The sequence below is a fragment of the Ambystoma mexicanum genome, chromosome 7p, assembly GCF_040938575.1.
Source record: "Ambystoma mexicanum isolate Mex_15411 chromosome 7p, UKY_AmexF1_1, whole genome shotgun sequence".
In the NCBI taxonomy this organism is placed as follows: domain Eukaryota; kingdom Metazoa; phylum Chordata; class Amphibia; order Caudata; family Ambystomatidae; genus Ambystoma; species Ambystoma mexicanum.
The window spans coordinates 684,191,420-684,218,377 of NC_090939.1; positions in this window are offsets into that span (position 1 = coordinate 684,191,420).

The window sequence follows — 26,958 nt, forward strand, 5'->3', positions numbered from 1 at the left end:
GGGTGTGGCGTGCACTTTCGCTGCCCTGTCGGGGATATTTCTTTTGCCGTCTGCAGAAATGAGCTGTCCTACATAGAGCACTTCATGTTTGCAGTACTGGAGTTTGGCCTTGTCGACGTTATACCCTTTACTGGCTAACAGTTGCAATGGGGCAATGGAGTCTCTGCGATAGTTCTGTTCACCGTCGCTGCACACCAATAAATCGTCTACGTACTGAATCACTGTGCTGGGTACCTGGATGTTGCCTAGGTCTTCGTGCAGAATTGTATTAAATATACTGGGACTCACGCAGTACCCTTGGGGCAAACAAGTATGTTCATAGCGCTTTCCGGCATGTCTGAATGCTGTGAGGTAGTGTGAGTTCGGGTGTAGGGGTACTGAGAAAAAGGCATTTTTTAAATCGACCACCATAAAATGGGTTGCTTTCTTGGGGATACTGCACAAAATGGATGGCAGGTTCGGAACGAGAGCTCATCCTGGTTCACATGCCGGTTCTCAGACGGTCAGTGATCTCAGAGGAAGAAAACTGTAGCATGTTAATTGTTGCAACTTTCTCCAGCTTCAGCGTGAGAATGTAAGCGCAGAGCTTTCCTTCGCAGGGGGAGTGCAAGGGTGGGGGCCAGCCAGCTGCCTGCGCGCCTTGTGTGTGTGTGTCTCTGTCCTTGGCTGCTGCGGTGGAAGGGGAGCTGAGCATTGCTGTACTATCGCAGTGAGGCCTGTTTACCCAAGATGGAGTCGAAAGGGGGCACAAAAGATGGATGCCCCGTGTCCTGCTCAGTAGTCCCATCTATGTAGCAGTCAACCATGGTTAACTTTACATAAGGGCAAGGGGCAATCCCACTACCGGAGGCACGTGGCCCAAGCTTTGTACTGAGGAGCGTACAACGCGAGGGAACCTGAGGACCCCTCGCTCCCATACATTCCCCCCTTTCGTTACATCTAAAGTAACAAACTACTTTATCTCGTTCTTTCCGTTCACCCTTCGGTAGCGCTCAGCTTCAGCCACAGCCTCATCCCAAGCAGGTGTACTCTTTATTGGCATCCATGCTTTGCACACACTTCTTAAGCTGTTACCTCTTCTTGCGTATTCTTCTGTGGTGACCATTAAGTATATCCCACCATCCCCATCTAAATCTATCCAAACCTCGTTATACCACAGCAAGTTTTTTTTGGTTCTCTAATGGTAGTGTAATGTAGATTATCGACCACGTCCCCATACTGTCTATAGATGGCAGTCATCCTATACTGTGGTGTGGTGTATTCTCCGGTTTGTACTTGGCCATCTATCATGGTAGCCACCGTTGTCTGTCGGCCCATGGTTACCATCATCATTGCTGAATTAGGCATATTATTTTCACAGCATCTTAGACACTGTTGGCACACACAGAATATTAGGAGAAGAAAGACTATGATGGAAATGAGTATCTTTGCTGCAATGTTCACCCATGATGGTATCCAGCTGAACAGATCGTCGAACAACGTGTTGTTTTCTACTTCACCTTCTGCTCAAATTCTTTCTCCTAAATTATGCACTGCTGTTATCACATGTGACAGTGTCCCGTTATCAGCATCAGAAGTTGGTACGAACGTGCAACACGCCCCCCCAATTTTTTTGCAAACACCACCGTCCATCGCCGTGATAAGATCTAAGACATATCTGTTTTGCATCGTCATCAGGCGCAATGCTCGGAGCTCTATTTTTATGATGTTGAATGCTTCTTCAGTGTCGTTGGCCAGCTGGATGAGCTCCCATCGTGTTATCTGCAGCCATTTTGCGTTTGCCCTTGCTTGAACGCCTGGTGCTAGGAACGATGCAAAGAATGTTTCTGCAGATGAGAAAAGCTTATACTGATGTGGGATTTTAGCAAAGAGTTCTGACGATTTGGACGAAATATAATTGGATATTTTGCTGCTTGACAACTTGGTTTTCAAAGTTTCTTTTGACAATAGTTCGTATGCTGGGAGCTCCGTGATTGTCTCATCGGGCGCTGTCGATGGTTCAGCCGATTGCCCTGCTGCCGATGTGTCAGTCGATTGGCCTGCTGTCGATGTGTCAGCCGAAGGCCTTGCTGTAAACTGGACGTAGCTCTCCGGTATCACCATTAGTGCTGAGTGAAGTGTGGCTAGGGCACAAGTGTTCCTCCAAGATGCTGGGAGATGCAGGTAAGCTCGTTTGCCTCAGATCCAGTATATGTCCATTAATGCAGCAGTGCCTTTTTTCATAACTGGCATTGCACTGCCGCACGGTTCCCATGTTCACCTTCCCTTCTCCATGGAAGCAAAGTTCGTGCGGTATTTCCTTTTGAATCTTTATGGGTCTCTCCAGGGGTGTGACCCATGTCAGCTTGGTGATATGCTGTGACCAGATGGGGATGCACGTTTCTTTTGCCCACTCGTATGTTTCATCTGGCAGCCCTCGAAGCCCCTCAACTTTGCATTCAATTGTTTCATCATGCCACTTGTCATCTGCATATCTTGTCCCTTTTATAATAAAAAATGGCTCTCGGAGGCAGATTACTCCTTGTCGTCTGCTGGTGCAAGTTTGTTCGTTTTCCAATTTTTCCATAGTGACTGTGTGTGCTTGAAATTTCTTTTTTATTCTACACAGCATCAGATGAATCAAACATTGGGCCTCAGACAAGGGTACTTCCTGTGGGATTAACATTTTTGGGGTTCCAGTTGCGTGAGGAATAAGTGAGCACACGTAACAACTTTCGTTACTTGCTTGCTTTGCTGCGGCGCTCATATCTGAATACCATTTGTTTGATTGGTCAGGGTGTCGGGGGTCCCCTATTTCATCTAACCCCAGGTTATGATAAATATCGTATCTGTTTTTTCCCACCCCCCTTTTTCTCCTCCTTCTGTTTTTTAATTGGGTACCAACTCATGGATATTGCAGCGGGAATATTCTAGACCATGCTTCATCTATATTGTTCATGGTGACATGTGTGTATTCAGTAGTGGTTTCTGGTGCAGTGTGTGTACGCATGCTTGTATTTCTGGAATTAGTTAACCAATAGTAATCATCATTTACATTCCATCCAAGCTCTATTTCCTTGGCTCCAGTATTATTCAACAATGGAATAGCAGTTTTGTTTACATGCAATTGTACAAGGGGCAACGTTATATTTTTTCTATTCAATTCAATGTTATAAGTGTCCTTCAAAATAGCCGTTGCTTCAGTCCATATTAGTTTAGACCCTGGTTTTGTCATATCAGTTCTGCTCCCCCCTTTGTTCATTTCATTTGCCACATATAAAACAACATTATACCAAATAGGATAAAACATCATTATTGCAAATAGTATGGCAGCATATTTTATAACACATTCCAAATAATTTAATCTACTGGCCCTAGTGGCATCCCTATTTCTATCTAACATTTCAGCTTGCTCAGCCATTTCGTCGCATTGGCTCATGTTGAACCTATGTGGGCGAGACAAATTAGCTAAGTCATATGAAAAGAAACATAATTGCAATTGTTCATTCTTTTTCATTTCTTTACTCAGTTAGGCATTTAACAATTCCTTTTCATTTCATCATGGAAATAATGAGGAAAAAATGGAAAAAAACAACACAATTTATATGAGAAGAAAAGAAAGAGAGAGAGAGAGACAAAATATGTAAAACCTTTGCTTTTCCCCTATACTTTCCCTGTCTAAGTTGTAATTTTCATCATGTCAACCTGTGCCAGTGATGGCATCCACACAGTCGGTTTCATTTTGGGGAGGTGCAACACTTTCTGCTCCCTTCTCACGTCTGAGAGGTGCACCCAGTACTTTAACCCCGTAACTTTAACTGCAGTTGGGGTGCTGTACACCACTGTGTATGGACCATGAAATCTTGGTGAATTCCACCTTCTTACAAAATTTCTGACAAGAATCTGCTCCCCTGGCATTAAAGGCCCCTCCGGGCTGTCTGCTGTTGGCATGGAGGTGTCTGTTGCTACATCTTGAGTAAATGGTGAAACAATTTGTTTTGCTATGTTGCGTACTGCGCGGGTTAGCTGTGTTAGGTATTCCTTAAACTCTTCTCCCAGCACTGTGGCAGCCCTGTGCGCATCAGACGCCCTCCTAACAGTGGAGAGCAGTGTGTGCATTCTCCTTCCCGTCACAATTTCGTGCAAGCTTAAATGATGATCCTTGCATGGTTGGTTTCTGAGTTGGAACAGCGCTAGGGGCAGACAATATACCCAATTCTTTTTCAACGTGCTGCATAATTTCGATAAATTGCTTTTGAGCAGCCCGTTGATCCTCTCCACAACTCCATTGGCCATTGGATGATAAATCGAACATAATTTGTGTTTCACCCCCAGAAAGGAGGTTACTTCTTAGAAGAGGTCATTCACAAAGTGCGTGCCGTTGTCTGAACGGATCACGTCACAGATTCCCCACCGCGAGAATACTTCTCGCACAAGGAACTTGGCAGCACATTTTGCATCAGGATAGGGACAGGGGCCTGCTTCCACCTACCGTGAAAAAGGGCATACCATCACAATCAAGTACCTTGCTCCGTTAGATCTTTCTCCCATATCGGCGTAATCAATATGTAGTTCTCTAAATGGACCTGTAGGGCATGGCAAAGTGCCACGCAGTGTTCGTAATGTCATTCCTGAATTGTAAGTTTGGCATGTAGTACATTCAATCACAAATTTAGACAAATATTTGTGTAGATTAGGAACAAACCAATCCTCTTGAATATCTGAGGCAATGTGTTGTTTTGCAACGTGAGCTGGGAAATGCAGTTGTTGGAATGCTACTTCTAATAATTCTACGGGCATCACTACCTTGCCTGTCGTTTGCTGTCTCCAAATGAGATCTGTGGCTGATTGCTTACACCCTTGTTTGCCCCACAATTCCTGCTCTTCCAGTGGGGCCCTTCTATGGAGTTCTATCAACTGTGCTATGGGCGTGTTATTGTATGCATCTGCTGGTTGTTCTGCTGTGGTTGTTTTACAATGTACTCTGATGTTGGTGTCTTATTGAAGTACGAGGCTTCTTTCGCTGCTGCGTCGGCTGCCGCGTTCCTCAATGAGACGGCGTCTGTGTTATGGGTATGGGGTTGACATTTAACCACCGCTACTACCGATGGTTCTGCTAAAGCTTCTATTAGTTCATTTAGCAACGTGGCATGTTGTACAGGGGACCCGTCTGCTCTTCTGAACCCTCTACTTCGCCAATGTGATAGCCCTGAGTGAACTGTGGTGGTGACATAAACTGAGTCTGAATATATGGTCACGGCACAATCTTTGGCTGTGTGTAACGCGCTGGTTAGCGCAGTTAGTTCGGCTGCTTGTGCAGAGTAGTGTGAGGGGAGGCATTTTTGAACAATCAGTTCGTATGTATCTTCTTCCATGCGCACTACCGCCATCCCCACATGTTTCTCTCCTGTCTCTGAGTTTATGGATGCTGACCCGTCTATAAAATAAATTTCTCCTTCTGTAAGGGCATATTCGCTTGATTTGGGAATGTCATCGCCCTCTCCCTCATATGTGCTACAATCGTGTTCCTGTAAATCCTCAGTTGTGCATGGCTCTGTAATGAAGGTGGCTGGGTTCACTGTCTTGCATCTGACCACATCTACATTTGGACTGGATATTATTATTTCATAAGCAGAGGCTCTCTGTGTTGTGAGGGTAGATTTTGATCTTTCCAAGATAGCAAATAATGAGTGTTCCGCATATAGCGTCACTGAACATCCCATTATGATTGTGGCACTTTTCTCAATGGCGAAGGGCGCTGCAGCGAGGGCCTGTTCGCAAGCGAAATGTCCCTGCATTACTTGGTCTAATATTCCACTGTAGTACGCTAATGGTTTGTGGCCTAGCGATGTCTTTTGTGTCAATACTGCTGTCATTAATGTTCCATTGCTCTGTGAAAACAGGAAAAATTCCCTTTCATAATCTGGATTTGCAAGGACTGGGGCGTCTGAAATAAGGTCTTTTAATCGAGAGAATTGAGCAATTGTCTCCAGTGTCCATTTTATTGGGGCTCTGTTCTTTTGTGCTTCTTTCAGTGCTTGTAGCATTGGCCGTGTGTATGCTACGTAATCGAGGATCCACGCTCGGCAATAGTTACATATGCCAAGAAATTTCTGCATGTCACTGTTTTTGGTATGATAATTTGTCGAATGGCTGCTGCTCTGTCTGGTAGTATTCTTTTTCCATCTTTAGATATTTGCTGGCCAAGATACACAACTTCAGCAAGGCAGTATTGTAACTTTCCTTTGTCCACCTTGTATCCTTTGGCAGCCAATACGTTAAGCAGGGTTATCGAGTCTTCTCTACACTCTTCTTCTGTTTTGCTACAGACGAGTAAATCATCTACGTACTGTATAATGGTGCTCCCTACATCTATGTTGCCAATGTCTTCTCGTAGTACTCTGTTAAAAATGCTTGGGCTCACGCAATACCCCTGTGGGAGTCTGCGATGTTCATATCTGCTGTTTCCTAATGTAAAAGCTGTAAGGTACTGCGACTCTGGTGCAAGTGGCACAGAGAAAATGGCATTTTTCAGATCAATGACAGTGAAGCAAGTTGCCTCTTTTGGTATACTGCACAATATTGATGACGGGTTAGGCACTAAAGGGAACTCAATTTGGATGACGTCATTGAGTGGGCGGAGGTCCTGGACCATTCTCCACGCCCCTCCTTTTCTTTCTTAATCGGAAAAATCGCTGTGTTGCATGGGGAAGTTGATGGCACTAAGATACCTTGCCTTAGGAGTGTATTCACTGTTTCTCTAATACCCTCCTCTGCTTCTTTGGATATTGCGTATTGTTTCACTCTGGGTGGGAGGGCACCTGGTTTCAGTTTTATTTTTATGGGAGTTACTTCGTGCAACAATCCTACATCGTGTGGTCCTGTAGTCCAAATTTCAGGTGCTACCCTGGCCATGTCTTCTTCACATATTGTCAATGGGGCCTTTATGTTAGCCATGAGTGGGTTGTGTATCTCTCTGTATTGAATCATAATGTCCAATGGTATGCTTATTTCCATTATTTTTTCTCCATCCACTTCATAATGAGTAAACAATTCTTCATCAGTTATATCTTTTAGCATTATGTTTGGCTCTATACATAGCACACTTCTCCACTCGCGTCCTTGCGTGTCCAGGCCTATGACCACAATGCATTTGTTGGAAACTTGAACTGCCTCAATGTCTATAGACATAATTGTGCCTGGTACTACATCTGTTGGTGTGATTGGGCGGAATATAAAGTCGGATGGTATTCTCCACTCTTTTTGTGTTATTTCAGGCACTACTCGGGCTAATACCTGTATTCCATAGACGAACATGTCCATGTCAATGGGAATCCCTCTTACTGCAACTTCCTTTGTAATCGTGCTTATTATCAAGAATGCCCGTACGGGCATACCCCTGGCGTCAAGCACACTATTCCTCTTTCAGTAAAGGCTATGGTCATGTTTAACTTACTGAGTAAGTCTTGTCCCATCAAATTGATTGGCGCGTCTTTGTAATACAATAAGGGTGCACGCACTGTTTTTCCCCCCACTGTTACATCAAGATCTTTTGTATAAGGAACTTTTAAAATAGCCCCAGAGAACCCCTGCGTCTCCAAATGTCTTCCCGAGAGCTGAAACCGCCCTTCTGTGAGGCATGATTTTTCTGCTCCAGTGTCTACCATAAAGATAAACTGCTTGTTTCCTATCTCTGCCGCCACTAGTGGTTCCTCATTTGCACTTTGTGTGGTGGATAGGACTGGACACGCAAGTGATCCCTGTGGGCTGTCCTAGTCTTGGTATCTTTGCTGACCTGGCATTGAAAAAACGTTATCACCCATGACCGTTACGCCGCAAAATGGTGCAGGGGCACCGTTTGCGGCCGCTGCAAAAGGGTTATTGTTTATGTTCCCTACTGGGTTTTGTCTCACCATGGGCTGTAGTGCGTTTTGCTGTTGTGGCTGCTGCTGCTGTTGCTGCTGTTGTGGGGCTGGCTGTCTCTGTTACATTTGGGGGTCATAGCAGTATTGATCCTGTTGTCCCCCCCTCCCCATTGGAGCTCCACAAGGGCTACCTGGGTGTGGGCAGCCCCACCCCTGCTCATTGTTCATGGGCGTTTGTTGTTGCTGTTGAAAATACCCTGATGGTCGCATTCTACAATCTCGCGAATAATGTCCCCATTTTCCACAATTCCAACACAACCCCTGTTGGCATCCCCTTGGTCATTGCCCACCATACCCTATGTTTCCCATTCCTCTGTATCCTCCCCTTTGCCCGCGGTACCCACCTCTTCCTTGGGCCGGCCTGTTCTGCCACTGCGATCCTTGGCATGGCTGTTCCTCTCCGTTCCACTGTCCTTGGTCCTCTCCAACCCACTGCGCTGATATCCCAACGTGCCTTCCTTCCGCGTTTTCCTCTCCTTCGTTTCCTCTGTCTGCTGTTGCACTGGCAGTAATGGCGGCAACCTTCACTAATTTCGTCTGTACCAATTTTGCTTCGTCAGCCAGCCTCTTTTGCGTGACCTCCTTTTCCTTCTCTTTGATCCTCCTCCAGTGGTGTACAATTATGCTCTGAATTTCAGGCCACCCTTTGGCTTCAAACCCAGCTATTTTGTCCAAGGCCTTCTGCACCTCTTTCGGCAACCCCTTTTTAATGATAAAATAGAATAAAGCTGTTGATTGATTCCATGCCGTACCAGTTTTGCTTCTCCATAAGTGTTGCACTCGCAAAATGAATTGCGCAGGATCCTCGTTCTCCTCCATCGTGCACTGCATCACTGCATGTAAATCTGGAACGTCTGGAAATGCATGCCGCAATGCATCCCACACTTGTGCTTGATCATTGTTAAATGGTGATCCATCGTGTCGGTCACAGCTCATCGTTACTCCCGGGAACCCTGCCGTTTACCAGATTGTGTCTGCTTGGTCCCCGATTGCTGAAACTAATAGACTTTCTACATCACCTATAGCTAACGGCACACCTGCCGTGTTTTTCTCAAATACATGTATCCACTTACCTGCCCCTCCCTTTAGCGGGGGGAGGAGTTTTAACAAGTTGGTTTTGTCCATTTGGGCCCACGGAATGTAGTTTGGCCTACCTGCTCCTTTATGTATCAGTGGCATTTGTAGTTTCTGTTTCTTTCCCGTTCTGCTTGTCTTCCCTTTTTTCGTTTTACTTACCAATATGTTTCCTATCCTCCCTGTTCGTTGTCTTAATCTACCTTGCCATAATGGTGGTGATAATGTGTCTGGGTAACGGCAGTTTGGCAGTGGGGAACCCTCTGCGGCAGCTGCCTCTTCATATTCATCTAGATCGTCCCATATTTCTTCTATTTCTGCCTCTAACTCGTTATTATCCTCCCAGTTTTCCTTGGGTTCACTTCCTTGTCTTTCACCCTGATCTCCACTTTGTTGACTGTCCGGTATATCTGGGCGTATAATTCTCACTGGCTTGTTATTCAATTGGAACAGGAACTGTCCTGACTGCCACTCTTGTTCTTGCCTCTGCTGCGATGACGTGCCTTGCGATCCTATAGACTGCCCTGATACCGAGGCTACTGGGGTTGCATTGCTTGCTGCCCCGACCGGAGGTGTGAGATCTGCCATTGACAGCGGGGGTACCTCCCCTCCCCCTGGCAGCATTTGCCTTTTGTCACATAAAGCTCTTAAACGTTTTATTTCCATTTTTGCGTGTGCTAGCTGACGGTTCAAATCACCTTTTAAACGTGCTATGTCCACAGGAGGCGCACTCGTGGGGCCATGCAGGCCTCCTTTGTCATATGGTGGAGGTTCGGAGGCTGTTGCCCCGACTTGGGCAGTGTCGGTGGGTGGTATATACAGGGGTTCACTAAAACCTACCGCTGGCCTAGTCATTAAGGGATAGATTTTTGTTACTTTGTTTTCGGTTGTAGTTGTTGAGCATTCCCCTTTTGGTGTCCCGCCTACTTCTTCAGGGTTTTTCTGCTTTTCTGTCATTCGGCTTGTACCTACCTCTGTCATGGGGGCAACTTCCTCAAACATTTGCCATAAATCTAACACTTCTCTCCGATTCTGTAACTGTTTCCCTTTATATCGCGCTAACAAATGTGTTGATACTAGGTCCAACACTCTTTTGTCAAATGATCCTCCTTCTGGCCAAATTGGTGTGACCCCATCTCCCTTTATCTCAGTGATCCACTGATCGTGATACTTCTGTATCCTGTCGCTATAAAGTGGAAGGTGCTGGCAAATATGTGCTAGTGGTGTTACTCCCCCCATGGCAATGTTTCTTTTCCTTTCTTGTGTATTCTAGTACCTTTGAATCTCTTCCCACCTCTAACTTGGTATGTCAGTTACAATACGTGGAAATAATACGTTCTTTATCAATGCTCACAATTACCATATGTCACATTAGCTTCCTGAGAGGTGTTACCTGATCACCCCTCACAGTTTATTTCTTCTGCTTTACCTTATATCAATCACAAATTACTTGTATTAAAATACTTTAGCGTGTTCAACAAGACATATACATAAAAGCAGACCAACAAACATATAATCATGCAACATACACATGCACTGCCTGTGCGCGTTTGTTCTTTCCCTATTCCCATTACTGTCCCTGTTTTTCTTCTTCCCTATACTACCTACTATTTCGCATTCATTCCCCACCTCTTTCACCTTTATTATGTCTCAAGATTTCTTACTTCCACGGAAAAAGAATATTCTAAAAACTACTCCGAGCCTACACGAGAACCCTACTATTTTTCTCTTTATCCCTATTCTGCACTTGGTCGGGACAAATGCTACGCGGCGCCGCCTTCTACCCCCTACGGGCTAGGATACCACTTCTCTTCTTCTTCTCACTTCTTACAACACCTAATGGCCATATAAAGGATAGATCAGAAAAGCCTCACCGTCACTCACGCAGACCCTATTCTTGGCTACCTTCCCTTTGTTGTTAATTCCCTTCTTCCCATATTTTGCCTTACCTTCCTTTGGGGTCTTTGCAACCGGGACTCCACGTGTTCAGTCAGGTACTCCGAGGATCGACGCTCACGGCCGGACCTCGCTCAGGTCCGTCCCCCAACCAAGCCGTGACCTGCCTTGGCGAGCAGCTTTTTCGATCGGGTATTCGTCAACCGGGAACCCTTGACCCTTGACCCTTTCTTCTTGGTGTGCACAGTCTGGTCAACCGCGGAGGCGATGGTTCTGCTGGGGGGCGCCCTGGATCTCGCTGCCGGGCGGCGCAGGCCTCAAGGCACCTCTCTAAATCACGTCGCGGGGGTCACCAAAAATGTAGGTGCCTTTCCCCGGCTTACTACGTGTGAGAGAAAAAATAAAATAGCAAACACAACCCCTTGTCGGGGAAAGAGGCACTGAGACCCGGCTGCAAGAGTTCAAAGGATGGTTTATTTCTCCAGCTAGGAAATAACCCTAAAAAAAACTCTGACCATCTCATTACATCAGACTCATATTTATATTAGTTAAAGTAACTCTAACAAAAAATGCTAAATGGACCCGACTGGCCAGGCGGTGTGGTGCTGTAGGTGTGGGTGGCATCTCTTCCTCCTGGGTGGCTGAGTAGCTGACGGACGTCAAACATCTTGTGCTCCATGCAGGTCAGGGTCCGGTCACTGTGGTCACTACCAAAGCTAATAGGTTACACACTAAATAACAAATTATTTAAAACATTTTATGCTACTTGTCACATTTCTACATAAGTCACACACAATGATTATTGTCAGTACAATTGGGTCATTCGTGGCTTTAATTGAAGGCCTTGACCTTTATTGTGTATGTAGAAGAATCAGGCTGTGTTTCGCATCTTTTCCTAGGTTTCAAACTCATTAGTACAAGTAAAAACCTATATAGTAGTAAAAATGCTTAAGGTTAGTAGTGGGTGTGTTGGGTGGGTTTCGCAGCACAGGCGAGGGTCTAGCACTTGAAAGAAATACCTTACAGGGGGTGCAGGGTCAGGATGCAATAAATTGTTCTAATGGGGGTGGGTGGCTTGCACGTTTATGGGGACGAATCGAGCAGAAAGTGCTTAGCTCATCCTGGTTCACATGCCGGTTCTCAGACGAACAGTGATCTCAGAGGAAGAAAACTGTAGCATATTGATTGTTGCAACTTTCTCCAGCTTCAGCGTGTGAATGGAAGCGCAGAGATTTCCTTTGCAGGGGGAGTGCAAGGGTGGGGGCCAGCCAGCTGCCTGCACGCCTTGTTTGTGTGTGTCTCTGTCCTTGGCTGCTGCGGTGGAAGGGGAGCTGAGCATTGCTGTACTATCGCAGTGAGGCCTGTTTACCCAAGATGGAGTCGAAAGGGGGCACAAAAGATGGATGCCCCGTGTCCTGCTCAGTAGTCCCATCTATGTAGCAGTCAACCGTGGTTAACTTTACATAAGGGCAAGGGGCAATCCCACTACCGGAGGCACGTGGTCCAAGCTTTGTACTCAGGAGCGTACGACGCGAGGGGGCCTGAGGACCCCTCGCTCCCATACATTAGCCATGGATCTGCCTTCTACAAATCCTGCCTGGTCTTCATGCACCATTTACGGCATCAGGGGTCAGTATTAATGAGTGACAACAGTCGGTATGACCCACACTCCTCAGGAGGCTTCCCTGGTTTCAGTAATATAGTGATATTCACCTCCCGAGTTGTGTCTGGTAACAAGCCAGTCTCCAATGCCTCAGACCACATCCTGAGGAGGTGGGGAGACAATTCGTTCACAAAATCTTTATAAAATTCTGCACTTAAACCATCTGAGCCCAATGCTTTCGAACCAGGGAGACTCTTTATAGCTTCTTTTTTTTCTTGAAGTGTCAACTGTGTGTCTAGGGACTCTCTAGCTTCACATGATCATGATATGATTGTAGTGGGTATCTTGGCCAAATAGCTTTCTATTTCACCATCCATGGCCATACTCTGGGTGTATAATTTAGCATAAAAGTCATAGAAAACTTTGCTAATCTTATCCTGTTTCGTAACCACCACCCCGTCCTCTCTGGCTACGCATGGTATATTTATGCTACCTCTCTCATTGCGTAACATATGCGCTAATAGCTTGCATGGTCTCTCCTGCTCTCCATACCTGCGCGCCACACCGGGTCTGTCAAAATATTGCAGCTCCCTGTCAGCCGCCTCGCAAAATCCATCTAGCTGTGTTTTAATGTCTGCACCGATCTGTGCCGTCAATGCGATCTCATATTTTGACTGGAGGTCAGCAAGCGCTGCTTCCCTCCTTTCAAGATCCCTGCGTATGTCCCGAAGTACTCCCAGTGCGGTGGACATAGAAATACCTCTGATATAGACCTTAAATGCCTGCCACAGGACCGCCGGTCTGGACACAGAACCCACATTATTTTCAAAGAATTTGGCCATTTGTCGCAGGAGGTTGTTTATATATACTGAGTCTATCAAAGCAGCCGCCTTGAACCACCAGGGTGCTTTCTGCGGGGTTCCCTCAGCGATGTCTAATAGCAATGTTATTGGTGAGTGGTCTGACAGTGTTCTGGGCAATATCTTGGTTTCTGCTACCCAACCGGGTACCCTGTGAGATACAAGCCAAAGGTCTATTCTGGAGTGCATGTTGTGGACTGACGAATAAAAGGTATATGCCCTTCGTGCCCTGTGTATTGATCACCAGACATTCCGCAATCCCAGGTCAGAGATATAGGTCTGTATCATACGTGCTGTGCCTGTTCTGGTTCTGGGTGCCGTTGATGTTCTGTCCAGGTGTACATCGAGTATGGTATTAAAATCCCCTCCACATATCACCTGCGCTGTGGGGTACTTCCGCATAGTACTCCAGATCATCTATATTTTGGACCATAGACGTTGAGCAGCAGGACTTCAGCACTACCCAATTTCCCGTGCACAACAACGTATCTGCCCCCGGGATCAATCTCATAGCATAATGGGTAAATGGCAATGATCTATGTACTAGAGTCATGACACCCCGTGCCCTTGTAGAGCAGGAAGTGTAGTATCGGTGGTCCTCCCACCCGGGAGCGATTATGTTTGTGTGGTGGCCAAGCAAGTGCATCTCTTGCAGGAATAATATTTGTTCCCCATGCCTATTCACATATCCCATTACTTTCCTCATCTTCATTGGCATATCAAGGCCTCTGACATTCCAGCTAAGTAGCTTTATACCCACTAGTCCTTTATGTACCAATTTCTCCCATGAGTTCCCATGTCATCTTCCCACCTCTATGCTGTTCACCAATATTACATGAACTCCTTGCAAATTTTCTGTGCATTTTTCCAACATTTTCAACCCAACATTCCCCCTCGCCCGCTCCCCCTCCCTCATAGTTTCCTGAACTGCAGCTATGCATAACCCTAAACCCTTGCCTCCATCCCCTTGCTTACACACTGAACTATACTATGCACTCGCATAGGGGTGGCCACTGAGGTGACGGCCAGGGTCCCAGTTCTTATCAATGCCTCGTCGGTTACCATTTTTCAGCGTTATCAATTACGTTACCAATACACATGTTGAAGAACATCAGTCTGCCATGTGCTTCTGACCATCCTTATTTCGGCCAGATGCCCCCCTTCATTAGTCTTCATCTGCCCCCAGTGGCTGTTTATCAGGCAGGGGGATATTTGCTTACACAAAGGTGACTGCCTCCTCAGAGAAAGTGAAGAAGTATGTTTTGTTTTGGTACTGCATACGTAGCCTGGAAGGGTGTAGCATTGCTTTCCCTCAGCATCTTCTTCACTCCTGTAAATGTACGTCTTTCCTGCTGGACTGCCAGGGTGTAGTCAGGGAATATATACGAATCACATTGGACCCCATCTTTAGCTCTTGCTTATCACACGCAGCCCTTAGCACCAGATCCCTGTCCCGGTAATTCATGATCCTCAGTGTTATCATCCTTGGGTATGCCCCTGGCTTAGGGCTCGCCATAGGGGATCTGTGTGCACATTCGATAATGAACATTCGCGACCAGCCGGGGTCTCCCAGCAGGTCTTTCAGGATTTCTTCAACTGCCAGTTCCATTGGGCCCTTCAGAGCGTCCTCCGGGACCCCTACAATCCGTATATTATTTCGGCAGGATCTCGCCTCTAAGTCTTCGCACTACAGCTTCACAGTGCCCAAATCTTTTGCCATGGTCGTCACAGTGTTAATGAGCACTACCAGCATGTCTTCTGTGGTACTAATCCTTGTCTTGTCTCCATTATACGTTGTGTGGCCTTTTCCAGTTGCGTGCGGATTGTAGTGACATTAATGTTAATGCCACCAAGCTTGTCATTTATAGCTGCAAAACCTTGTTGCATAGAGGTAAAGACGCTCTGTGGGTCCATAACTCCCGGCTCCAAGACCGGCGGTTGGGACGATGGGATGGTTGAGCAGCTTTCTCACGTGTTTCCTGCTTTTGCAGTGGGTTTAGTGAATTTATACATTGTTCCTGTTTCTTAGACGCTGCCCCTCTGGGAATTCTATGTTTCACCAGGGGCAGACCCTTGTAGCTGGGGGACTTCCGCTGAATACCAAGGTAGTTCGGCGTGATCTCTGCCTGGGCCCTCCCTGAGTGTGTGCTCTCTTTGAGGTACAGATAATGGGAGCTGCTTGTGTGGCGTATCAGGCACCCGTGTCTTATTTCGGTGCGGATGTGCTGTCTCTGAGTCCACTCTTATCCTCTTTAGTTACCCAGTGGGTCCGTTGTGTATCTTGGCCCTTTTCCGCATTTCAGGTTGCCAGTATGCAATGCAATGCATACCTCATGTTGGAGGAGTTCCCCCGATGACTTGTCTTTAAAATGTAACTAATGCGCTGAGGTGCACGTTCACTGCACAGTGGCATGGCTCAGCTCGATCCCTGGGGTGTGGGCCCCTCATGTTCTTCAGACCATAATTCTGTGTGTCGAGAGGGGTTCTGAGGCGTGTCACACTGGCAAGGATATTTGTGTAAATAGTTAGAATGATGGAGGCGTGTAGCGTGAATCTTGGTGTCCTTATTGGGCGAGAGGCCCTTTAGCCACACCTGCCGTAGTGCGGGGTCACTCAGTAGTTACCGCTGGGTGCCTTCAACAAACTCCTCTGCCTTACTATGCTCCTTCCTGTGTGCCAACACAAGAGCGTAACTGGTGCTATCCCCAATGACTTACTTGCTGCAGAGTGCAGATTGGCCACTGGAATGCAGCTCCAATGTATGGCTGCTTGCCTCCTTCTTTCGCTAATGAACGACTTCCACATTGAAAGTTCAGTGTGTTCTCCTTTGGGCGTCCCAGCACTACTGCACATTTATGATGGCATCAGGAGGGGAGTAGCGGGAGTCACTGGCGATCGCACCGTGCTCCCTGGGCTTGAGGGTAGTCTCAACAGCTTGCCTCATTCATTCAGTTTCCTTTAGCTTAGTGCAGGTGTGGTGTACCCACAAGGCACTGGGGCTTCCGTTCCTGCTCTTGTGTGCTTCAGCAGGCTATGTCTCCCCCACATCTGGTCATCACATATATTTTGACAGCGGCACCACAGTTAGGGACCAGTAGATAGTATGCGTCTCAGATGCCTCGGTGCAATTATGGCTGCATTTTGCCCCACCCGTGCCCACACACTCCGTGTCGGTGGGCGATTCACCCTCTGTGTCGGCTTACCGTATCTGTGTGGGCCGGTATCACCGAGGGTGTCAGATGGCTCGTTTTGAGCCGGTGTGGATCCGGGGGCGCCACCGGGTCCCGGTGGGGGTCCTCTGCCGACTGATCTTGTGTCCACACCTCACCACTGCTGCAGTCACGGGATCTGACACGACAGCAAGGAGGAGCCACCTCACTGGTGTTTGTGGCGCCGGGGTGCCGCAGGATTGACTTCTGTCCCCAAGTGAGTGCTGGGATGGCCAGCCGTCTTCCCCCATGGCTGCATGGGGATCTCTGGGAACTGCAAGGGTAGTTGGCCACCTGAGCTGGAGTCTGACCCGCGGTGAGAGATGTCTTGTGGCCTGCTCTAATGTCCTTGTCACCTCTTTGTCTGAAATGTCCAACAGGGCATCACTTTCCTCTTTGTCGAGTCTTGTGCAGGCCCGGCCGCGCTGATGGCTGTAACTTCAGTCCTGTTGGGCCGATTTCTGCGATTTTTTTCTCTGGGCGTGCCTGGAACCTCTAAACGTCACCCTGTATAATTTTCTGCAAAACCGGTCCATTTTCATCCAGTATTTCTCTCGGGACCCAGACTCGCCACTGGAGCTCACGCACGAAGCTTCATGTAGCTACGTGCACAACAGTGCCCCCCTGGCCCAATGGCTTTTTAATGTGGTATATGGCCGTACTGCATGGTGGGGTAGAGGGTACTATGATCCCTTGGTGTAGTATGGCTTGTATTGGTGTCTCTGATCCCCTCTTCTTCCTCCCTGGATAATGGGTATTGCTTCACCCAGGGTAACAGTGCTCCATTTTTTAGTGTGATTCTTACTATGGTCACTTCCTTTAGGATCCCCACGTCGTGTGGGTTGGTTGTCCATAATTGTGTCGGGACCTGTTGTAAGTCTGCTTGGCTGAATGGGGGTGTTGTGACAACAGCTATGAGGGGGCTCTGTACCCTTCGGTAATGTAGCATGATCTCACAGTGGATGCATATTTTGAGTAATATTTCCCCGTCATCGTTGTCCTCAAAATGTTCAGCATCTGCCAACTCCTTGAGGGGTACAGTGTGATCAATGCATACAACTGTGCACCACTGGCATCCCTGAGTATCTGTACCTAGGACTACAATTCTTTTGGCCAACACCAGCAGACCATCTAGGTCCAGGGAAAGTATTGTGCCTGCAACAAGTTCTGGGGACAACACGGGCCGAGTCAGTGGGTACTCTCCAGCAGTTTCTGGTAATCTGTGGCATGGCTTGTGCAAGCACTGTGATGCCATAGATGAACATGTCAGGGTTGACAGGGATGCCTTGTACCCCCACCTTACATTCCATGGCATGTATCATGAGCATTGCCCTCATTGAGCACATGCCAGGGGTTGCGCAGATAATACCGCTGTCTTTGAATGAGATTGTCATGTTCAGCTTGCTTAGCAGATCCCTACCGATCTAGTTGACAGAATATAAGAGAGGGGCCCTTACGAACTTCCTTCCCACCTTGACATCTAAATTGTGTGTGTATGGAACCATTAAAACAGCCCCAGAGAATCCCTGCAAGTTGAGAATTTTGCCTGATAACGGGAAGTCACCTTCGCTGATGCACGACTTCTCGGCTCCTGAGTCCACCATAAAGATTGAATTGTTTGTTCCCTATCTCTGCCCCCACCAACAATTCCACTTTTGGGTTCAGGGTCACTGACAGGACTGGACACGCAAGGGCTCTCCGTGGGCTGTCCTAGTCAAGGTATGTGTTGGTCCCAGGGAACGAGAAAGTGTTTCCCCCTACCACTGTTGCGCCTTGAAACGACACCACTGTGCTGTTAGGCACACCACCAAAAGGTGTTCCTGTTCCCTGCTTGCTGAGTTTTAGGGCAGGCTGATAATGCTGCACTGCGTGTTGTAGGTGCCACGGTGGAGGGGGCCTGGGTATCTGTGGTGGTAGATGCGTGTAGGCTTGACGGAACTCATACGGTATCACGGACATCCTACGGGGCAGACACTGAGGGGTTCCCTGTAGCGGGGGCCATAATTTTGCTGACTGTAATTATACCCCATACCCTGACTGCTCTGGCATTCTCTAAAAAAATCTCCCTACTTCCTGCATGTCCAACACTGCCCCATACCTCCTCCTCTTGGCCCCATACACCAATACCCACCTCCTCTCTGCCCTCAAAACACACCTCAGCCTCGTTGTTGTCCTCCTTGTCACTGTCGACCATAAGATTGCGGGTTTCCTCCCCACTGTCCTTGCCTTCCTTCTGCCCACTCCACGGCTATTCTGGCATTTTTAGCATTAGGGGTGTACCCTTACTCTTCCGTCTGTGCTGGTGTTGATCCCAACGCCATCACAGCTACTTTGGCTAGCCTATTTTACACTAGTTTCCCTTCCTCTGCCTCTCACCTCTGAAATGTTTCTTTCTCATGCTCTTTCATTCTCCTGCAGTGGCGAACTATAATGCTTTGAATTTCTGGCCACATCTCCTCCTCGATCCCTGCTATTATGTCGAGCGCTTTCTGCTATTTCTTGGGCAGGCCCTGTTTTACTATAAAATAGAAAAAGGGGGTTGACTGATTCCAGTCATTGCCTGTTTCAGCTCTCCACATCTCTTGGACCCTAACAATAAATTGTGCAGCATCCTCATCATCCCCCATTGTACACTGCATGATTTATTGTAAATCTGGGGTGTCTGGGAACGTTCACCACAGCGCATCCCATACCCTGGTGCTAATTTTGTTAAAAGAGGCTCCTTCATGGGCATTGCTGCTCAGTGTTACTCCTGGGTCTCCGCCTTCATCCACACATCTGCGGCTTGCTCCCCAATTGCGGCACACAATATGCTTTTGATGTCTCCTATTGCTAAGGGCACCCCTGTGTTCTTTTCACATGCATATATCCACTTCCCAGGACCCGCCGTAAGTGCCGGGAGCACCTTGAGAAGGTTATTCTTGTCCATCTGTGTCCATCTGTGTCCATCTGTGCCTATCTGTGCCTATCTGTGCCTATCTGTACATATTGTGGCCTCCCCTCTTCCTTGCGCATCAAAGGCATTTGCGTTCTCATCCTGCTTTTTCCGCCCTTTGTTACACTTCCCTTTTTCCTTGCTAATGCTATCACGCCGAACCTTTCCCTCAATCTTCCATCCCACAAACTTTCCACCCTTGGGGTGCGTTGAGGCGCCTGTTCTGCGTCTCCCTCCTCATCGTCCTCAACATCAAACTCACTCCAGTTTTCCTCATCTACTCTCTGAGACCTCACATTCTAGTAACCCAAGCTGTCTGTCTCTCCATCACGCTTTACGTGGATGGTTCTTATGGGTGCGTTGTCTATTCTGAATAAGAAGTCTCCTGACTTTCACTCATCCCCTGATGGTTGCGCTGGTGTGTCTGTCTTTGTTACATCACACACTACCCGTAGTCTGGCTAATTCTGTTCCTGTCGATGCCAGCACTACTTCTTGGTTTGTTGCGCTCACCCCAGTGTGTGTGTTTACCTCTGGAGGAGAGAATATAAAGGTGGGGGTGGGGCTGTGGCTGGTGTCACCATATTCATGCCTGTAGACACATATGTTGGATTTGTATACCCCTACACAGGGCGGGTTGCTAGTGGATGTAGTCCTTTTGTCCCCACCAAGTTCTTCCCACCTTCTCCTGTGCTTATATCCTTGTTACTGAGATGTAGCACACCTTGCCTCTTAGGATCCTCTGTATCCTCAAATATTTTCAAGAGGTTCAAACCTTCCCTTCTATTCAGCAACAGTCTCCCCTTATACTTTGCTGTCAAAAAGGTGGACATGTGTTCTAACACAATTCGGAGGAGCCCTCGTCTGGCCAGGAGTGGGCATCCCTCCTCCTCTAGTCTCGGTAACCCACTGGTTGTGATGCTTCTTAATCTTCTCCCAATACAAAGGCAGGGCCTTGCAGATGTGCTCTATTGGTGTTTCTCCCCCTATAATCGCGTCTCCCATGTGTCTGGTAGTGGGTCTACACCTATGCTGCTGCACCACAGTTATATAATAGTGCACTCAAAGGATATGCAGTACAGTTTCATCAGCAATGCAACTGAATGTCATAAAAAAAATAAGGAAAATCGTCAATTCAATTCCCCCACCCCTCTATTCTCAGTTAGAGCTTTTTGTATACACACACACCTCACGCTCTCCACATAAGTCCACCCACAAGACATGCATGCCCCTCCTGGGCCTCCTCCTTACACCATAAAATACACTAACAAAACAAACTAAAATAACAAATTAAAACAACCACTACTATTCACGAGCTCTCTACTTAAATGGTGCTCCTTTGTATTTTGGGGCAGCTGCAGGTACTGTTAGAGATCATTTTGGCTATATGTTTAGTATCTCAAGGTATTTTTGTGGTATAGTGGTATTTTTGGTATAGCGGCGAGCATAACTTCAGAAAATAACAAGGGGGTCCTGGGAGACTCTCTGCCAGACATGAGTCCTGGTTACAAGAGCCTTACCCAGAATCTTTAGCTCACTATCTTTCACAGAGGAGAAATATCCTAAACATATCAGTCTTTGTCCTGCCCTGGGGCAGTGCAGCACCGAAATGCTAGGCAATTCTCCTCTGAACAAGAGTACCAACAGCATGTTATGAGCATAACTTCAGAACACTGCTTAATAATTATTATTTTACTGGACTCACTAACGGTAATCAAATACTGGACTTAGTACACTCTAAACAATGAACTCATTCCTTCCTGTGTTATTTAACCTACAATGCCACGTTATGCCCTTGTTGCTTGCATCCCAGAATACATTTACCACGCAAATGAAACAAGAAAAATTCACTCAGAGCCTCTCACAGTAAGACAATTTACAGTGACTAACTTTGTTTTGATTTATTTTACTGCATGTTCTACATCTCTGTGCATGCCAACCATATAAAGTTTAGTACATAATAAATACCCTGAGGCTAAGTCACCTTTTCAAATTATTATTATTTATCAGAAGCTCAAAATATGCAAGTTACACAGAATAACATGTACATCCACGTTGTAATTCAAACATAAGCAAAGTCTTTCCTGCAATGAAATTCAAACCATTCTATTTGCGATAAGGCACAAAGTTCTGCCAACATTGGCCTTCAAGTTCACAACAAAAATTGGCAGAGCACAGCTTCTGTCACTCTGAGTTTTATCGCAGCAAAACCCAAGAGAAACAAATATAAACACAGTTTTACATACACTTTTAAAATGTCATGCTGCAGCACCTAAAAATGAAATGACTTATTTACCCTACGCTATCTAGTATCAAGTATTCGCTTATCAGCACTCTCCTCAAATTGACTGAACTTAGCCCAGAAATCTTTAATTTTGCGTGTCTTGCATTGCTCGCAACCCCACAGTTGTGACAGAAGAACTCTTATCTGGTCCACTCCCTTTTCACCTGGATCAAACCCTCTTTAGACAGCTGCCAGCCTTTCTGCTCCCGAAGTCAGCGAGAGAGTAAGTGCCTGGAACGAGCCCTCTACCAGTCTTTCTGCTCCTGAGCAAGTGAGTGAGTGAATGACCGAGTCCTTTCTGCTGCAAGCCCTTTTCTAAAATCTCAAGTTTCATTGGTTCAAACCACCACCCCTTGACAAACCAGCCCATTAGATAGCACGTGATTTCCTTTGTGCCTTTGACCGAGATTAAAGCTGCAGCGCTGAAGGAAACTTTTACATTCATCCAGGGCTATTTCCTCCTTCTCTACAAATGAACAATGGAACCAGTTTAAATAACTCAACTCGCATCTAAACCCTGTCACGTATTCACTGCAAAACAAATCTAATTCTACATTTCCCGTATAAATGTTAACTTTGCACAGCACAAATGCCTTTACATTTTATGAAATGGACCATGTTATCTCAATGCGCCAATGTTTTGCACTCATAAGCAATGGAGTAAATTGCATTGAATATTAATGAGAGAATAGGTAATTGGGTCCTTGGATGTTAGTAGGATTAATATGTTAATTATATTTTTTATTGCATTTAGTCCATAACTGGTGTGGTGTGAATAATAAAAACCTGTTGTGCAGGGTCAGATTCAAATTAGCTAGCATGTGCTTTATGCGTTATAATACTGACATCTACTAGGAACAGCTTGAGCCTCACACATGAGTCTCACACCCTTGATCCTAATTAAAATTCAAATATTTACTAAAATGTGGATGATGAAATGTGGAGCAAACCTTGCTGAAATTCAGAATAGGGATAAGCATGCCCCAATTACATTTCCCTACAGTACCTGTCCCTGCTCCAACATGTTTTTGCAACTGCTGGTTGATTCACGCTTTTCCATCGCTCACCTATACTTTTGCTGCCAACGGATACAGAGTGATTTATTACCGACTGGTGTTTCTGCTACATCTCGTAATTATTTCCTCTAACTTTTCAGGTGAAAAAAGGAAAGAAATGTGCCACCTAGGTCTTAATGCCTTTAGAAAATGTTGGGGCTAGCCCAAGCCCCTGACGAGCGGAAAAGGAGCCGTTTTCCTCCTTCTCTTTAATGTAAATAGAAACTATTTACTGTAAAATCCCACATGCGCCAAGGGGGTCTCTTCACAACCACCATGATCATTTTCTCATGACGGTTGGTACCGATAGACATCATCACTGCCACTTTAAATCATGGTCATGATGCTTATGACACACTATATGTCATTGCCACTTTAAACGAATATAAACAAATAACTGAGGTTCATGTGGTCTTGTGGTGAGTGTCGCAGCATTGGTCTTAATGACCTGGGTTTGAATTCCAGCTTTGTCACTGTTTAAATCAGTCTGTACACACCAAGTTAATTAAAAGGGAGTAAAATACTTTTTATTCTTCAAACAATCACGGTGGACAGCTTCCACTCTCTAAAGAAAAAGTAGGCAGACACCACCCCCTTGCATTTTCCCTCAATGTGTGCCCTGTGCTCACAGACGTAGTCGATTCCCTTACCTCTCACTTTCAGGCTCACACACACATACAAAGACATACTCACGGAAATCCATACCTCACTGACGAGCTCACACACACCGGCACTTCTCACCCTTAGACACACTCGCAGACATTTGCACCTCTTACCATTAGGCTCATCCACATTACCACACAGTTTCCTTCTTACCGGTGCTTTAAATGGAAAAAAAGAAGTGCAGGTACTCACCAAGCTACGAAGCTGGATATTACAGTGCTGTGCTTTCAGCACTGTCTGTTTTGGTGTGGGCACCTTGGGCACAGGTCCCTTTTAGGCACACCCTGTTGTTTGCAGGCAACGCCCAGTCAGATTAAATTATGTGGTATGGAGCACACACCGGCTGCAGAAGCTTAGACTTTTACGTTGTGATAAAGTCAAATGAAAAGATTTCATTTTCACCTTGCAACATAGTTGAGTACCGGTACTGTCTTTCAGGCATGGAGAAGTGCAGGTACTCAAATGATAAAAAATAAGAAGTGCAGGTACTGAGGGCCAGGGAGAAGCAGCCCATTTAAAGCACTGCTTCTTACCAGTCTTTCAACACAGTCCCTCTGGTTCTACACCCACATCCAGTGTTTAATGCAAAGGAACTATGTGCTGCTGGAAGCAGGAAGTAAAGTTTCAGAACCCTGAGCAGGCATACAGTGCGCATGTCTGGGCTCTGAAATGTGACACTGCAGCATTTCATTGTTCACTGACAGCTAGGATAAGGGATTTGGGATTTTTTCGGATCCGAGTTCAAGGGAGATATTTTTTGCTGTATGACAGACTCGGCCCTATTCCAGCACTGCTCACTCTGATCACTTTAACATTCTGTTGCTTTCTCCACAGACTGATCACTGCGAGAACTATAGGTCAATTTTGGAACAGCGGTTTTCCAAAACTAATTTTTCTGCGTGAGCTCTACACACTCCCACTCATACACACACACCATTTTTTTCTCATTGTATCTGTCAAAACCCAAAGCCAGGGCAGAGTGACAGAGATGGAGAGGCCATGCTAGGCCCCATTGTGAGAGTGAAGCCAGCTAAGTGCGGAGTTCCATTGAAATATAAAAGCCAACATACAACAGTGATTTTGACATAAGGCCTAGTGAATGAGCGAGACTGGGCCTCACTCCATTTTGTTAGAATGTACAGGCACTCAGATGAAGAAAAGTGTGTAATAGTATTAACAATGTTCAATGGATTCCAAAAAGACACCTGTGCTGCAGATGCTAAATTTGTGTAAAGGCACCTGTGACAGATTTAAGGCTGCAGAAGTGCACATGGAAGTAAATAAATACATTTGAAATACTGTGCATTTGGAAGCTAAAAAAGAGGAATGATGCCTTACATTTAAGAAATAAATAAGGTTGTATGAATGATTGCATTTTCAGGAATAAAGAGACAATTTCAGCACATAAAATGACAACATTTATAGGGAGAGGCTTATTTCGTTTTGTGTAAAAGTAAATAATGGTTTCTTATATAACTATGGCCTATCTGTGTGACTAATACCCAGAGGGAACATATTTATGTTCAAACATTATGTAAATAAAGAGTTTATTTCTTGCCAGCAGGCCCAGAATTGTGAACTGCAACGTGTTTTTCTCTCTGAGATGAAACTTCGACCCCAAGACCTTTGGAGCTAGGTTTATCGAGGAAACAGGCTTGGAGCTTCAGTTAAAAATATAAGAAATGTTGCATGATAGATTGGAATTGCAGGGATTTACAGATAACATGACCAGCAGAAATGACCTTTAAAGTCAGGGTCCCCCATAAAGTGTGCATTAGCCCCGAACAAAGACCCTTTGAAGCTCAGGAGAAGAGGATTGAAAAAACATTGGCCCGATCAGATGGTCTGGCCACATGTTTTAGGAGAAATTAAACTGCTTGGGGTGGCCAGAAATGAAACTACCTTTCATATAATGCATTGCCATATGTTTAACATTGAACACATTTTCCTAAATAAAAAGAGCATTGTTTGTCCCAGTGACCCCAGTCTGGATTCATATTAATGGGTATAAAGAGCCCGTTGGGACCATGTAAAAGTGAAATTGTTGTTATGTCCATAACTTAAGTTATGATAGAAATGATGATTCTGGCACTTTCATAAATCTGAGGAAGTGGAAAATTGGTGAAGTGGTAGACAATTAAATTAATGTTGGAAGTCTGTAGTGTCAGTGTTGGAACTATTACAGTGCAGCCACAAAGTGTGAAAAATTGTGGCTCTACCCAGGAAAGGCATGCCACATAAAATTAGTGTTTTCCAACTCACCATAAAATATAGAATTTGGAAATATATAGATGTAGGTAGTTGTCTGAAAAATTAGCATAGCTGCCAATTTGTTAGATTTTAAGAACCCAAAAAGGTAAGACCCACCTGCCATTTTTGGAAGATGTATTTTTCCTCCTCCTTCTGCTTCTATAACCCATACCTCTCAACTTCTCGTCCTATCAGCAGCCAGTGTGTGTCTTGGTGGGAGGTGAAGGGAGAGTGCTAGCCAATCGTCACCATGGGAATTATGTTAATGTGGGAGTGTCATCAGCCCCATAAGAGGTCAATTTTGCATCAGAACAGGGCTTTTCACTTTATTCCTCGAGGTAATCTACTGCTGGACTCTTGCGAGCAACAACTAGTGGAGAGGCCTCAATCCTTGCATTGCAGACAGTGACAGGGAAATCTAGAAGCTAGCTGGGACCCCCCATGAGAGGAGCAGAAGAAGTCTGGGTGAAAGAGAAAATCCTTTACTGAAGCCCTTGACCAGATCTGTGCTGTCCTCAGAGGATCCCTGCTGTTTCTGTGGATGCCACATAACCAAGGCCTCCCATGTAAGCGGATGTATCCCAAAGCCATCAAAGATATGGGGGGAACTGCAAGCCTTAATCTCCATCTCCCATAGTGGGCTTGAGGGGTGGTACTGGAAAGACCCTTGGCACATTTTATTAAATCCAATTAAAATGAATTCCACTATAGAAAATCACCCTATCCATTTAAATTGAATTGTGTTGGGAACAGCCCACCTTAATCCTTCCCATTGACTTGTGGGTATGGGGGGGGGAGCTGTGTAGATCTTTAGTGCATTCAAAGTTCATGCCCAGTATGTTACAGCTGTTATAGACAATAAAGACTTGGGTGACTGTCCTTCTGAAACCCCTGACTTCTGTCCAGAAAGGGGGTCCTGAATCACAAAAGAAGTAATCCTAAATCTCTGCCATTCAAGTGAAAGTAAAGTGTGAAAAACGAAATGTCCCATTTATTTATGTGCATCCCCAAACCAGAATCCCCCAAAGCCGTATATCACATTTGTAGGTGTGTTGAAAAGCGATTTCCCACTGAGTTCCTTTTTACCGAACCTTGCCTTTCAAATAAAAGCCTAAAAAGGATTTCCCCATTCGAGTTCCTTCTCCAAACATCCCCTTTTTCATAATAAAGCCAGCACTATTTTTCCATTGTATTGTGAATGTTTTCTACTGGTTAATTTGCAATTA